The sequence below is a fragment of the Mustela erminea genome, chromosome 2 (assembly GCF_009829155.1).
Source record: "Mustela erminea isolate mMusErm1 chromosome 2, mMusErm1.Pri, whole genome shotgun sequence".
NCBI classification, from domain to species: domain Eukaryota; kingdom Metazoa; phylum Chordata; class Mammalia; order Carnivora; family Mustelidae; genus Mustela; species Mustela erminea.
Window position 1 is genome coordinate 91,418,971 of NC_045615.1, and position 15,479 is coordinate 91,434,449.

A 15,479-nucleotide genomic window follows, 5' to 3' on the forward strand; every position below is an offset into this window, starting at 1 on the left:
TAAATAAAATCTTTAAAAAAAAAATAGGAGCTCTTGGGTGACTCGATCAGTTAAGCCTCTGACTCTTGATTTCAGCTCTCTTCATGATCTCAAAGTCCTGATCTAGAGATTGAGCCCAGAATCAGGCTTTGTGTAGAGCATGGTGCCTGCTTATGATTTTCTTTCTCTCTCTCTCTCTCTCTCCCTCTCCCCCTCCTTTTCCTCCCTCTCTAAAAAAATTATGAAAAGTGATAAATCACAAATGTTGATAAACAAGCAAACAATGTTCTGAGAGAAATATCAATAGTAGGCTCTCAATTTAATTATGCTGCTTAGGGAAGACTTAGAAAGAGACAATGTTTTTTGTAGAATATAAACAAGATTTTTGAGGTTGTGGCAGAATAAAGTTGTCCACAAATTCATTGACACTTTTCATATCAGGATGTGAAGTTTAAGTTTCTTTGTCTTGAATCTGGGAGACTCCGACTGCCTTGAGCAATGAAATGTGTTTAAGTTGAATCTGCCTGTTTTGGGACACTAACTTAAAAAGACTACTTTCCAAGGCACCTGGGTGGCTCAGTGAGTTAAAGCCTCTGCCTTTGGCTCAGGTCATGATCCCATAGTCCTGGGATGGAGCCCAGACCGGGCTCTCTGCTCAGCAGGGAGCCTGCTTCCCCCTCTCTCTCTGCCTGCCTCTCTGCCTACTTGTGATCTCTGTCTGTCAAATAAATAAACAACAACAACAACAACAAAGCAGGGCGGGGGGAAAAGACTGCTTTCCACTACTGATCTCTGAATGCTTTTGGAGAACCTACTAGCTATGTCCAAGCAGCTTGCTGGTGGCTGGTGGAGAAGCCCTGAAATTATATCAAGAGGAAATATGCAACAGCTGAAACTGGTCCTTTCCTCATTAAGGTAGCAGATTTATAAATGAAATGTCTTGAAGGCTCTACACTAGATCAGCCACTAACTATACATCATTGAGCAATTTCATTCCACACAAAGTGGAGCAGAAGGACTGTCCAGCTGAGTACTGCTTACATTTCTGATCTACAAAATTGTGACATTTAATAAATGATTATTGTTTTAAGCCACTAAGTGTTGGGGTATTTTGTTACACAGTAATAGATAACTAGACTAAAGTGGAGGATGGAACGTTCGCCTAAAAGGAAATAATATATGACCAAATCCCAATCTGAGAAACATCGTGGTGGTTTGAGAAGCTCATCGACCACCAGGAGGGCTATAGCTTACTTAAGGGAAAGGGCTGTTAGGTAGGGCAGAAGAGACAGGAGTTGGATTACTTAGGGCCTAAGGTTCAGGGGAAATTTATTGAAATTTATTTCAAGTGCTATGGGAAAAAAAATTGAATGTTTATGCATATGGAAGAGACTTCTAATTTTTAGATACAGACTAAATTGGAGAAAAACAAAAGGGATCATATGAAGATATTTAGGGTGCTGTTGTAGTGGTCTGGTAAAAAAAAAAATAAAAATACCATGGATATAATAATGGCAGAAAAAATTTAGGAAAATATTTGCAGTTGAGATATATTTTTGAAATTGAATCAACACGACTTGCCTTCATACAGAATGGATCTAGGGAATGGTAGGAAGAAAAGAAATCAGAGATTATATTGAATAGAGTCCTTTATTAATACTAATTAATAGATTTCATTTGTTAAGGGTTAAATAAGGATAGAACACACATTTCAAAAAGGGAGAACTAAAAAGAGTTCCATTTTATACTTTATTTAATCAATTCAATAGTGAAGTTATATAGAAAGGTGGATATTAGAAGTGTTACTATCTAATGGGCGATCTAGGCAAAGAATTTATTCTAGGAAGTAGTCTGCAATGAAATGGAAATAAGTTTCAATGAAACACTGACATCTCCTAGGGAATGAGTATATGGAAAGAGGAGGAGAGGGACAAGAAACAAGCTCTAAGGAATGTCAATATTGCAAATACAGATAGATAGAATTTAAATTAAAGAAATATAGAGAAAGATGATTTTGCAAGGAAAACTGAAAATGAAGGAACAGTGAAGGGGGAGCAAAATTAAGAGTAATAACATAAAACACAAGACTATTGTGGTATTTTTGGTAAATGTCTTCAATAAATACACTTCTAAGGAAGGAAAATAAAACAATATATGAATAATATGGGCCTGTATTTCAGTTGTATGAAAGCTATTAGAACGACTTCAATTAAAATTAAATTAAAATTAAATTCAATTAAAAATTATTATTTGAAATTGACCATGAGAAAAAGATGTTTTTTAACAGTTAAAAAGGTATTATGGTATTTAATAATATCACTAGAGGATTATTTAATAATTATCCCTTCTTTTATTCTCTTTTCCCTTTCTTTCTGAATATTCTCATTAAATGCCCATGTAATTACACACGTATATCAAGTTGTAAAAATAGGGCTATCAATCTCTTTATTTTTAAGATTTTATTTATTTATTTGAGAGAGAGAGAGCATGAGAGGGGGGACAGGTAGAAGGAGAGGGAGAAACAGACTCCTTGGTGAGCAGGGAACCTGATCTGGGGCTCCATCACAGGACCCTGGGATCATGACCTGAACCGAAGGCAGACGCTTCCGACTGAGCCACTCAGGTGCCCCTATCATTTCTCTCTTATGTAACAGTACTATAGACATTATATACCAAAGCATGTGTAAGATAGTTTTCCATATGCTGAATTACAAATAAATAATTAAATAAGTGACTGAGTGAATGAATAAATAATAATAAAAGTAAATTGATTTTCTATTACTTGGTTATTTTCCAACTTCAAAATTTTTAAAGAATCAATATTTGAAAAACAAATTAGTACTTTTGGGGTTTTTGTTTTGTTTTGTTTTGTTTTGTTTGAGGGCACTGATGCCTGGATGAGTCTGTTTTGTTGTTGTTGTTGTTGTTTTAAACACCTCATTCCCCTTTCTCGCCTCCTTATAATTCCAAAACTTATTAAGGGCTGCTTCTTTGACATTACTTAGAAAGCTTGATTGAAAGCATGTAAAATAATTGTTTTTCTCATGCCTTTACTTATTTATTTTTAGATTTCCAAACAAGAGATTTAATTCTTAAAATAATTAAATACTCTAGACTTAAAAGCAGGGTGGCTAACTTGTCCCACCTTGTCTGGGACTCTTCTGGTTTGAGCACAAAAAATCCCAAGTCCTGGGAAATGCTTCAGTCCCTGGCCAAACAGGTTGGCTGGTCACAGAGGCAGGTGTTGCTTCTTACAAGGCAAGCAGGCATGAACTTATTCCCTATGCAGTAGAAGCTAAGCTTTGACCAACATGATTCTTTCCAGGCCAAGATGAAAGCTCATATTTCAATTAGCAATAATCGCGCCTCGGATAAACCTCATTGGCTACGATACTGCCACTGCGCAAAGCTCATATTTCAGCTCTCCCTTCCACTTAAGGCCTTCCCACTCCATGTCTTCACCTTTTTACTAGAAAAATCAACTTTAAATATTGCCAGACCCAAAGAGCAGAAATCCATCCACAGACAAGAAAATCCCTGTTACTTCTTCTGTTTCTCCATTCCCAGAAGAAAGCTCCAAAGGCACTGACACTTCATGTAGATCTATATGCATCACATCGGAGTAAAAAAAGAAAAAGCCCACCACATTCTTCTTTCCTATTTATGGGGTTCTTTTCAACTTTGGCTTTATTTTGTAGACTTGGTTTCACTTGTCGATTGAAGTGTTGCTTAATATCTTGGACTGGATTTCTGATTGAGACTGTTTTGAGATTTTTAAGTGACCATAAGATTGTCTATTAAGCTTTTATCAAGGGCCAGAGAAAGATCACCTCAACCAGAGTAACTACTACAATATAAGAATATAACATATATTTATTATGTTTATGAATCATGCTTCATACATTCATACATAAAATATAAAATTTTTATAATCAAGCTTGCATGTACATTTTTACTTAAGTAGCTTACTATGAATTCAGTGCCATTATTTATTTCATTCAAAAAACATTTCATAGACTGTTAAGGTTTTATCCAGAATTACAAAGTTAATAATTTGCAGTAATTCATTAGTATTGATGGACAACGAGTTCTTGTTTATTTGTGTGTGTTTGCATTTAAACAGTGAATTAGAGAATTACTTTTACCATCTCTAAATGACCACATTTCAGTATCAAAGATTTTAATTAATAGATCTAGTGTAGGACACAGAATGCGATTCTAAGAAAACCCACCCGGTGGACCTTCTACATACGGGTCTCGATCATATTTTAAGAAAATACTGGGCTGACTAAATTTACCACAGCATTTACCGAACCATTCTCCAATGTACAACAAAAATTTTACTATATTTTAAATAGTGACACACCCTTGGACTGTTTGTAAACCTTTTTTCGTGTTTGTTTTGTGTTTGTGTCTCTTCTTGGAATCCATGCTATCTTAATATGAGCTCTCAATAGAAATGAGGGAAAAAAAAAGGGCTTTGAAATTTAATAGAGCTGGGTAAAATCCTTTCATGACTTATGTGTTCATGGGCAAGAAATTTAATTTCATGTTACCTAAATTTCCTTATTTTTAAATTATAAAATATGAAATAAATGCCATGTGTTCAGGCATATAAAGCACGTGATATTCAATGAAATTTAATTTATTTATTCTACATTCTCTTCTTTACTCTCCTTAATAAACTTATTACCCAATAGATATGTTTGTAATAGCATTCCTCTTCCATGAAAAGGCATAATCAAATATTTTTAATTAAAATTCCAAATTTTTTTTCATAACTTTATTATAGGATCCTCTCTGGTAGCACAATTTCTATACTAAAAATGTGTAATATATTTGTACTCTACTGTTCTAAGTCCCTTGATTTCATTTTAGCAACTTTTTTGGTAGTCACATGTATTAAATCTGTAAAAATTATTACACATCTGAAAAATACACCAGTACTGACAACACTAAGAAGTTGTACTGTGACTATTTCACATTAATGTCTGCATTACAAATAGCTGTGCTTTTATGTGTTTATTCTCTAATGGGGATAGGAAAATGACATAGAAGTCCTAGGGAAAAAGAAATTCAGTATCATTTCACACTCATTAACAATATAAAACCAGATGTTCATTATCACTTCTATAGAGAAATGTCAAAAAATCTGAATGATTGGCAAAACAAGGTGTTTGATTAATGACTTTCTTAAATTGATTAACACAGTTTTATTTCAATTTCCATTGTTGAAATATACAGATAAATTTTTCTATTTTAGCAAATATAGCACAATAAATATAATTGGATTTTTGTAAGCAAATTCTTCTCATATAATCTTAACTCTGAATTTAATTCAAATGGGATTATGTTGACTATAAAAGAAAGTGAGAAATGGGTACAACCCTATTTTCAGGGAAAAAAAAACAAAATATTTTTCCTCAGGAAATTTGTTTTCCTATATGTTCACATTAATTGGATTGTTTTAGCTGAAATTTCCTTAAACTTTGTTCTTCTCTTACTATTTAAAAAGTAGAATTTTTGTGCTCTACGAGATCATATCTATTAAAAAGAAAGAAATAAAAACTAAATATATCTTTCATCAGTTTTTCTTTTGAAGTATAAGTCACATGTGGACATATTCACACTAGAAAAATACAGTGCAAAATATGCAACTATGAATAATAAACATCTCCCTGTGAGATAAATTAGCATTAAGTTGAATTTCTAAAATTGCTATTTCTCTAACATATAGCACTGTCATTTATAGTTTCCGGTGTTGAGCAGCAGCACATTTCCAACCTTTATGTTGCAAAGACTGAATCTGTTTCTATATTTGGATTCACAGCTGTTTGGTTTTCTCACAGATGCTTCCACTACTAAGATAAGCTTTAAAGAACAGATGAATATGTCAAAATGTTTGTCTTTTATAGAGAAAATAAAAATAATTTATATTTAAAATGATTACTTGTTTTAGGATCAACATGTATTGAACTCTTTGCACTAGGATTGGAAAGACGTAAGGATACAAATGAAGACATTTCACAGGTCATGCTAGAAATAAGAGAACCTTATATCTGTAAGCCAAAAATGGTCCTTTTCCATCTCTCTTAAAAGAACTAAATATTCAGATTACACTTATAAACAAAAAAACAAAAAAAAAAAAAAAAGAATTTCCCTGGATGCTAATTTAGCTCTAATTTATACAAAATCATTTGTTCCTTCTCTGTTTAAGCATAAGGCAAGTAAGGTCATATGAAAAGTAGGTCAGGAATTTGTTATATGAACTAGATCTATTCTTCCACATTAAATATTATTTTGATTAGTGAAATTCGCATGAAGTACTTAAAAGCACAAACTTGGGAATGATATATACCTAGCCTTCTCCACGTAGCATTTCTGGCTAGTTAATAGGGTTTAGTTATTTAACTTCTTTGTCCTTCTATTTCACCTCTTCTTTACAACCAGGGTAATAATGTTATCTTCCTCAGAATGTTTTGAGGATTACATTGAATATAAAGGGCTAGTACAGTATTTAACATATGATAACACTAAATCACTTTTATTAAAATTATTATTATTTTCTCCTTTTTTGTCATGAAATAAAAACCTGCACCTATTAAAAATTAAATGTTAAAAATGTATGTAAAAATGTGGACCATCTTCCCAACCTAGACCCATAATTCCATTCTCAAAAGATAAATAGCATCAAAAATGTCATATGTATTAGTACATAACATTTGCCTATAAATTATAGGCTTCATTTTTACAAGGTGGGAATGTACTATCCACATTTTTGGTATAATGCTTTTAAATTTAGTTAATGATATATCCTAAAGGGTCTCCTGTGTGGCTCAGTTGATTAAGTATCCAACTCTTGATTTCAGCTCTGGTCATAATCCCAGCGTCTTGAGACAGAGCTGTAGGTGGGCTCCACACTCAACTGGGAGTCTGCCCCATCCTAACCCCCTGCTCATGTTCTCTTTCTCTAAAATAAGTAAATAAATTTTGAAAAACATATATAACCTAAAGACCTTATATTACAATAGTAGAGTTATTTATTAATTACTATTACTTTAGAGTAGAATCATTTGAAGTATGGATTGGTTATCAAGAATTTAATTAGCCTTCTACTAAACATTTGTTATTTTCATTTTGTATGTGTTACAAATAATATTCTCAAGAACCTTAATTAATGAGCATATTTAGTTACAGTTGATAGTAAATATGTGAAAAAATATTCCTACTGGATGAATTGTTGCATGAAATAATATATCCATGTTCAATTTAATAAATAATGCCAGGTTGCCAAAATGGTAATGCCTATTTCCCCACATTCTATTATGATCATAAACTCAACTATGATATATAACTGTTACTACATAGATATAAAGTTGTACTATAGCTTTAATTATATTTTACTACCTAGATTTTTACATCAATACATTAGAGGTCTTTGAACTAAGACAATTTATCTCTGCTGTGTTTCCTTTATTCTTGTCTGGAACATAAAAGTAACAACAACAGCAACAATATAATCCAATAGAGTCTTACACTGATGAACTGTTACAATGAATGCAAAGGGCTTTATAGATGTAAAATGCTGATTTAAAAAATAAATTGGGACATTTTTCTATTTTGAAGAATACTTATTAAAATCTAGTTTCCTGTAGTAAAATTAAGTAAAATCCTTCCTTGAAATCAAGGAGAACCATATACCTCTTGTTTAATTGTTGCCAGGTTCCATATCTTGACTATAAGAAAATAATAAACCTAACTGGAATTTAGATAAAAACTTGAAAAAATTAATAAGCTGTTTGACTATACTCATTATCTAGAATATCTGGGACTTTCTCAATATTCAGTGAACCTAGTTGGGCAGGATCATGCTCAATTAAATTCAGATGGAGATTTTGACTAATTTCTTTTTGTGCTGTAAAGATCTGTATTTTTATTCAGAGCAATAAACCATGTTTATTTAACCCTGGAAATGTTTATCCCTGAAGTATAAAATAATCACTAATAGGATAGAGTTACTATCCCCAACTCTTTTTTTTTTTTTCCTCCTCCTTAACACTCCATACTTTTTGCCACTTAACTTTGCATTACTTCCATTTTAAGGGGGCCAGAGTATTTATTTATCAATCTAAGTAAAATTACTGGCTTTAAATGGATGATTAAAATGTTTCTGGACACAAGTGGGACCAATGATGGAAATTAAAATAATAGGAAAATGTTTCTAGGTACCTGGAACTATTAATACAATTAAATAAAAATACCTTTTTTCAGAATTTTCATGTCACTTTTGTATTATTTATTTTGGTTATTTTCATATACCTGAAATATCCATTATAAAGAAGGAAAGTCTGAAATAAAAGTAGAGAGAGGTCTAATTACTGCCCAAGATTGTCAACCTCACACTAAGTCAGAAATTTGGATAAGGTAACTTTGTTCAAATATATAAACCTTCTATAGTATTTACTGTAGAGATAAAATAAATCATTTGATCTAACTGAAAAAAGCTTAAAATTATTTTATGGTTTTCCTGGTTTATTGTTAATAACTTTTCTTCCTTTAGCCAGAACTTCAATACATGTTTCTTGTAGTCTGAGCTCATGCTTGATTATCCTGGATTATTAAATAAATCTATTAAGTAAATGTTAAATAAATACATAAACAAATTTATTTAAATGTGTTTTTAAAATTATTAATACATGAATTAACAAATAATGCAGTATACATAAATTAATATGAAAATGCCTATAGAAGCACTCAGATGTAGTAAAAAAACTTGATAATGACTAAGGGAATTACAATATTTTAACCATTCCACTATAAAAATGTCTAGCCTAAAACAAATTACAATACATTTTAAGTCAAATTTTTATTAATTTCATATGAAAAATAAAACAGAATATGTGCATTTAGAGAAGATATTCTTTAACATCCACTGACAAAATAAATTGTATTGCTACCATTCCAAAATGTAACTTCTCTAATCAATTTACTATTTTTGCTTTTGTGAAGCATTTTAATATTTCTTTCTTAGTCTGGCAGTCTGCTGAATCTGATAAGCTCCAAATACTGCCTACCTTTCTAACACTTGAAAACTTACCTTTTTGAATATTTAGGCATCTGTACTATCCTTTGGTGTACTGGAGGCTGAAAATTCAAATAATATGCTTTTAAAAAGAAATAATCCTGATTATTAAAAGGAGTGATTTTAATCCCAAACAATATATTTTAGTGTTTTTATCCTCTGTAAAATACACAACCATAAAGATTTGCAAAAGAAATACAGCACCGGTAAGATTTCAACTTTCTCATCAGTTTACAGGATATTAATGGACTGTGTTCATGTCATCAAATCCCTTGATTGATTAAGGATCTTCTTGGAAGTAAATGATTTTATATCTAGGATTTCTGTCAAGCCTTAGAACTTAGGGGAAAAAAATGTTGATTACTTAAACAATGATTTAAAGAATAGGGATTTGGTAGCACTGATTCACAGAATGCCTGACTATTGTGAGGTGTGTCAACTTCAACAATATGATGAAGTCTACACATTGCCATCTTGGAAGCAGTAATAGTTCTTTGATTTATGGAATCATAGCATCCCAGTGGGCATGCAAGAAGTTAAACCCCCTTACGTGAAAGTCACTTAAATAGCAAGGAAGTAGGACAACAGGAGCAAAAGGGCTCTCCTTATTCTGGACTTATTTTACTGTTTCTTAAGACCTATTTTTGTAATTAAACCAATTTTTAAAAGATTTTTTTTATTTAAATTGAACATATGGGGGTGTCTGTGTGGCTCAGATGGTTAAGCATCTGCCTTGAGCCCAGGTCATGATCTCAGGGTCCTGGGATGGAATCCTGCATCAGACTCTCTGCTCAGCAGGAAGCCTGTTTCCCCCTCTTTCTCTGCCTGCCTCTGCCTACTTATGATCTCTCTCTCTCTGTCAAATAAATAAATAAAATATTTAAAATATAAAAAAATAAAAAATAAATTAAACATGTGAAGGAAAATACAAATTTTAAATTTTTTTTTTAAGATTTTATTTATTTATCAGAGAGAGAGGTGGGGAGAGAGTAAGCACAGGCAGACGGAGTGGCAGGCAGAGGCAGAGGGAGAAGCAGGCTCCCTGCTGAGCAAGGAGCCCGACGTGGGACTCGATCCCAGGACGCTGGGATCATGACCTGAGCCGAAGGCAGCTGCTTAACCAACTGAGCCACCCAGGCGTCCCGGAAAATACAAATTTTAAAACTAAGGTTTCATTTGGGTACAAATAGGGGGTTAGTCCTTTAAGGTAAGCAAATGTTAACGCCTATTGAAAAATGTTATTTTTTAAAAACTCTACTCCCATTTCAGCAATAAAATGTGGGCAAATGAATTAAGGCATATGCAATAAAATTAACAATCTTGGTAGCTGATAGAAGGGTTTAGATTTTTTATCAGAAAATTAGATGAGCATTATTCATATAATCTGCAAAATCAAATTAAATCTATTAAGTTCCTTAACAGGTAATTAGCCTAATTTAAATGAAGACAATTCACACAGTGTTAGACTCAGAAGAAAGCTTTGAAATTCTCTGCTCTGACCATGAATTTATTAGTGTTCCCATACATCTCTGCAGAATAGATATAGTAACATAGAACTCTCTATTAAAGAAAGCATCCCATTTCTTTTTTATTCAGTATCATATCAAAACACACATGCAGTATTTGTTATATAGAGCTAAAATCAGGCTCCTGAAACTTCTACTTGCTAAGTGTAATTCTAATCTCTTCAGAGTCAGAGTAAATCTGCTTCAACTTCAACAATATAACTTCACGTTTATGAAAAAATATCATTTATCTTATGAATTACATCTATTTTAAATCAAATATACCAAGTTCTTAGAATTCATAGGCAATAAACCAACAACATCAGAATAAATAAACAGCCTGAACTGGTTCTTTATTTATGATAAATCCAAGAGTTTGACACTCTTATCTATCACTAAACATTCAGCACTAGGAGTAAGGGAAATGAAAACAAATGCTGCTAAAGGACATCAAACAATACAATATTTTAACACAAATATGCAAAGCTTCCACATGAAACAGACTTAAGAAGTTTCTCTTGTTAAATGAAAGCTGAAAGGTACAAGGGGACATTCATAAATTTCCCCTTCACTTCTGAAGCAACCCAGCCTCATCCAAGGAGATACTTTACTTTCTAAGGAATATAGTTTGAAACAGTTAAATATGAAGTTTGATGTAAGAACCTTTTTATTTTTTTATATTGGTTTGATGAATGTAGTAATCCCGGACCTATACAAAGAAAGTAGTTGTTTCCTTTTGAGATGGATTTATGTTCTCAAAGGAGACAGTAACTGTTGATCTAAGTACAATGTCAGATACCCACATGTTCCAATGTCATAATCTTTAACAAGAGAAAATATTACAAGCAACACATCATTCTAATTCTTTCGGTAAATGTAACCAGTGAAGAGGCAATCTTGGCAGTATTAAGAAAACATTCTTATTTGTTTTATGACTGGTTATCTAGTTCAAGAAAGAGAAGGCCAATTTCCATTACTAATGTGGTAAGCCTAATGCTTACCACTGTTAATTGTACAGTGATGTTGCCTACTGCTAAATCTGAAAATTATTAGACATCAGTATTATACCAAAAATCTGTAGCAAGAACCTCTTAATAGATTGCATTTTGTCCATACTTTCCCTTAACTCCATCAAGATGAATGCAATTCCATTTAAAACAATTGTAATGCCTGAAGTTGATCCTCTTTAATTAGGTGGTTACAATCTATGTTTTTGTACCAGAGTTATGAGAAAAAAATAAATAGATGTGTCTGTGGTTTAACATGAATCCATAGGGGTGCCTGGGTGGCTCAGTGGGTTAAAGCCTCTGCCTCTGGCTCAGGTCATGATCTCAGGGCCCTGGGATTGAGCCCTGCATCTGGCTCCCCCAATTCCCGCCTGTCTCTCTGACTACTTGTGATCTCTGTCTGTCAAATAAATAAATCTTAAAAAAAATAAAAATAAAACGAATCCATAATGGGGTTATGGATTGCAGTTTGTTGAGAGTCTGACTCTTGATCTCACCTCAGGTTCTGATTTCAGGGTCATGAATTCAAGCCCTGCATTGGGTCCCCTATGGACCCTATGGACCCTATTTAAAAAAAAAAAAATCCACATCATATAATAATAATAGCCTCTCTTTGGAAATAATTTTCATCATTACAGTTTGATCCAAACATATTGATGGCATCACATGGAAAATACACATTCATATAAAATGTTTCATTTAATTGATTCATTTATTCAGCAAATATTAATTAAGCACTTACAATATTTGGCATTTGTCATTGCTATAACAATGGATATTAGAATATTTTATTCATTGAATTAAAGTATAGTGGAGAATACAAACACTGAGTACATAGATGTTAAAAAAACAACCAAAGAAACAAAAAAACCCTGACACCTCTTGCTATTAATTTTGCACAATTCACTTTTTGCCTTTGTTACAGTCATCCAATAATCCAAACTTTCTCCCACCCTCTTTGGAGATTTTTTTTTGGCAGGGGGGTGGGGGCTCATTCCCTATCTCCAAGATAATTCTATGTTAATCACTGGTGGGTTATGCCATGCCAAATCTTTCCTTCATAAATATTTTCCCTCTTGCCCTCTTACTGCCCAATTCACCCATTTACTCCAATGGGCGGTCATCTACCTTAGATCAGTATCTTTGGTGAATATACTCTGAATATATTCAGTGACTAAAGATGTACCAGATTATATGATAAATAATATAGTTATTTGATCAATGGCCAATTAAATTCCTCCATAATCTTGATATCAGTCATATAACTCTAACTATCTTCTTCCCTATAGTATCTTACTCCAACAAGCTTTTGATTCACATTTGGACTTACTATTGATTATTGATCCTTTATCTTTCACTGACAACATAGTCTCATTTCATTCCTTAACAAGCTTAAATTTTAGTTAGTAATTATAACTATATACATAGATATATCCTCAACTTCCTTATCTGTCTTTGCGTCATTATATTTTAATTTATTATACTTGTACAGATAAAATAAAACCTTATATCCAGTATTCCATGCATTTCTAGTCTGCACCCATGCAGTTGAACATAGTTGAACAAAAAAACACTTTTGGCAGGTCTCACTTTAAATTCATGATAATTGATCTTGAGATCTTCATTTTTGTCCAGCATTCATCCTATATGTTTGCAGTCCACTCACTACTGAACTCTTATAGATGAGTAATTCATAATTTCTTCTCTCTCCACTACCAATTAACATATCCTCAGACTCAGCTCATGATTTTGATTGATATTTCCCCAAGAAGCTTGAAGAAATACTCACAATAAGCTCTCCTCTCCACATATATCCATGTAACTTGAGCTATTCTTTATCTACTTTATTTTTTCCAAATACTTGACAATTTCTTTACTACTATAACATATAACCCTTCTACTTGCTCTCTAAATGTTATCCTTGTTTATCTACTAAAGAACAAAATATAGCAGTTGAGTATTCATTTAAAAAGCTGATATAATACCCACCTTTTGTTCCATGCATCTGGAATGTGCCAGTTACTCAGGACTTCTTAAGACATGAATTTACTCGGGGCGCCTGGGTGGCTCAGTGGGTTAGGCCACTGCCTTCAGCTCAGGTCATGATCTCAGGGTCCTGGGATCGAGTCCCACATCAGGCTCTCTGCTCAGCAGGGAGCCTGCTTCTCTCTCTCTCTCTCTCTCTGCCTGCCTCTCCATCTGCTTGTGATATCTCTCTGTCAAATAAATAAATAAAATCTTAAAAAAAAAAAAAAGACATAACTTTACTCAGTCATTCAGTGACATAACTTAGTGGTCAGTTTTGTAGATCACACATTATTCAATAGTAGGATTATCAGGCTGTTAGAATAAATCTATGGTAACTACAATGTGTATAAGTTTAGAACTAGTAATTTAAGGTACAATTCTAATGATCTTTAAATTATATGAAAATTAAATTTTAAATTAATATTTCAATAGAATGGTATCTTTATAATGCTTGCTTTTCCAAACAAGAAATTATATATTTGCTCCAGATATATATTAATACCAATAAGTTTTCTCATAGAGTTTTATCAAATCACTTTTACCTTGTAATGCTATTGCAAATGGATCATTTCACAAAATATGTTCTAAGTGAATATCAAGGACATAAAACAGAAGATGTACACCTGTGATCCACAGGAAGATGTTGCTATAAGACATGAGTTATTTTATATATTAAAATCTCTCTGAAAATGTCAACTGTGAAAAAACATACTACTGTCCATGAAAGTCAAATATGCAAGAGATGAAAGCTCTAGAGAGGAGGAAAGAAGTAATACTGATGGCATGTAGCTATATAATGATTATAGATCCAATGAAAGCCTGAGAAAACAGACTGCCCCTCTGGCAGATGCTTATGTTGGGTCACATTGAAAAGAGTAGAGATTTTAGAACCCCACTCTGAGTTGAAGTGACTGAATTAGGGAAGGGAACAGTCTCAAAACACAGCTGTTCCTTCTAAAAATCTGTACTAAATTTTGAATCTACAAGGCAAAGAAAGCTAAACAGCTTTGCTGAAAATGTTGTGAAGAGTTGAAATGAATTGTCCATGGGCTTTCAGGGCTAAGGAAAAGAAGACTTAACAAGTGTCAAATGAAATTCTTAGAAGACCACATCCTAAAGATGAATGAGACGCAATCTTGTTAAATGGTAATTTGACTCAGGTCCAGGTTCATTTCTGGCAAAACTGAGGAGATCAGCCTCAAATTTCTGTTACAGAAAATAAAGAATTTCTTTTTTGAGGAGGGATGATAACATCATGTTCTATAGTTAATTATTCAAAACTTCAAATATAAAATAAAGAGCATTAGACATATTACAAGGCAACAAAATATGGCCAAAATTTAAGGTAATGTTCAAGATAAACCATGTCATAGATGTAGAACTTGAGGTGATTTAGGAATTACAGATATTTAAACAAGGACTTCAAAATAATATAAATGATATGTCTAAAATAATAAGGGAAAGAATGGACAAAATAGAGAAGAAAATAATATTATAAAAGATTTGAATATACTAAAAAGGCTAAATAAACATTACAGAAGTGAAAATAACAATATTTGAAATTAATAAATAGACTATTGACATGTTAGACACAGCAATAACAACTGAAAGTCAAATGAACAATAGGTCAGTAAAAATATCAAAATTAAAGCACAGAAATAGAACAAAAGCAAAAATGATTAAAGCATAAGGGACACATGAAACATTCTCTAAAAGAAAAAAGTAAGCACAACTACAAGGAAGAAGATAGTAAATATGAGAACATATACAAGTGAAAATAAAATAAATGTACAATAAAGAATACTTACAAGGGGGACTGGGTAACTCAGTTGGTTAAGCATCTGCCTTTGGCTCAGGTCATGGTCTCAGGGTCGTGGT

General features: G+C 32.6%; 1 pseudogene; it reads right to left on the reverse strand.

Annotated features, from left to right (window-relative positions):
- Window positions 1-3,271: 3,271 nt before the first annotated feature.
- LOC116585351 lies at window positions 3,272-3,390 on the reverse strand (annotated as a pseudogene).
- Between the last annotated feature and the right edge of the window lie 12,089 nt (window positions 3,391-15,479).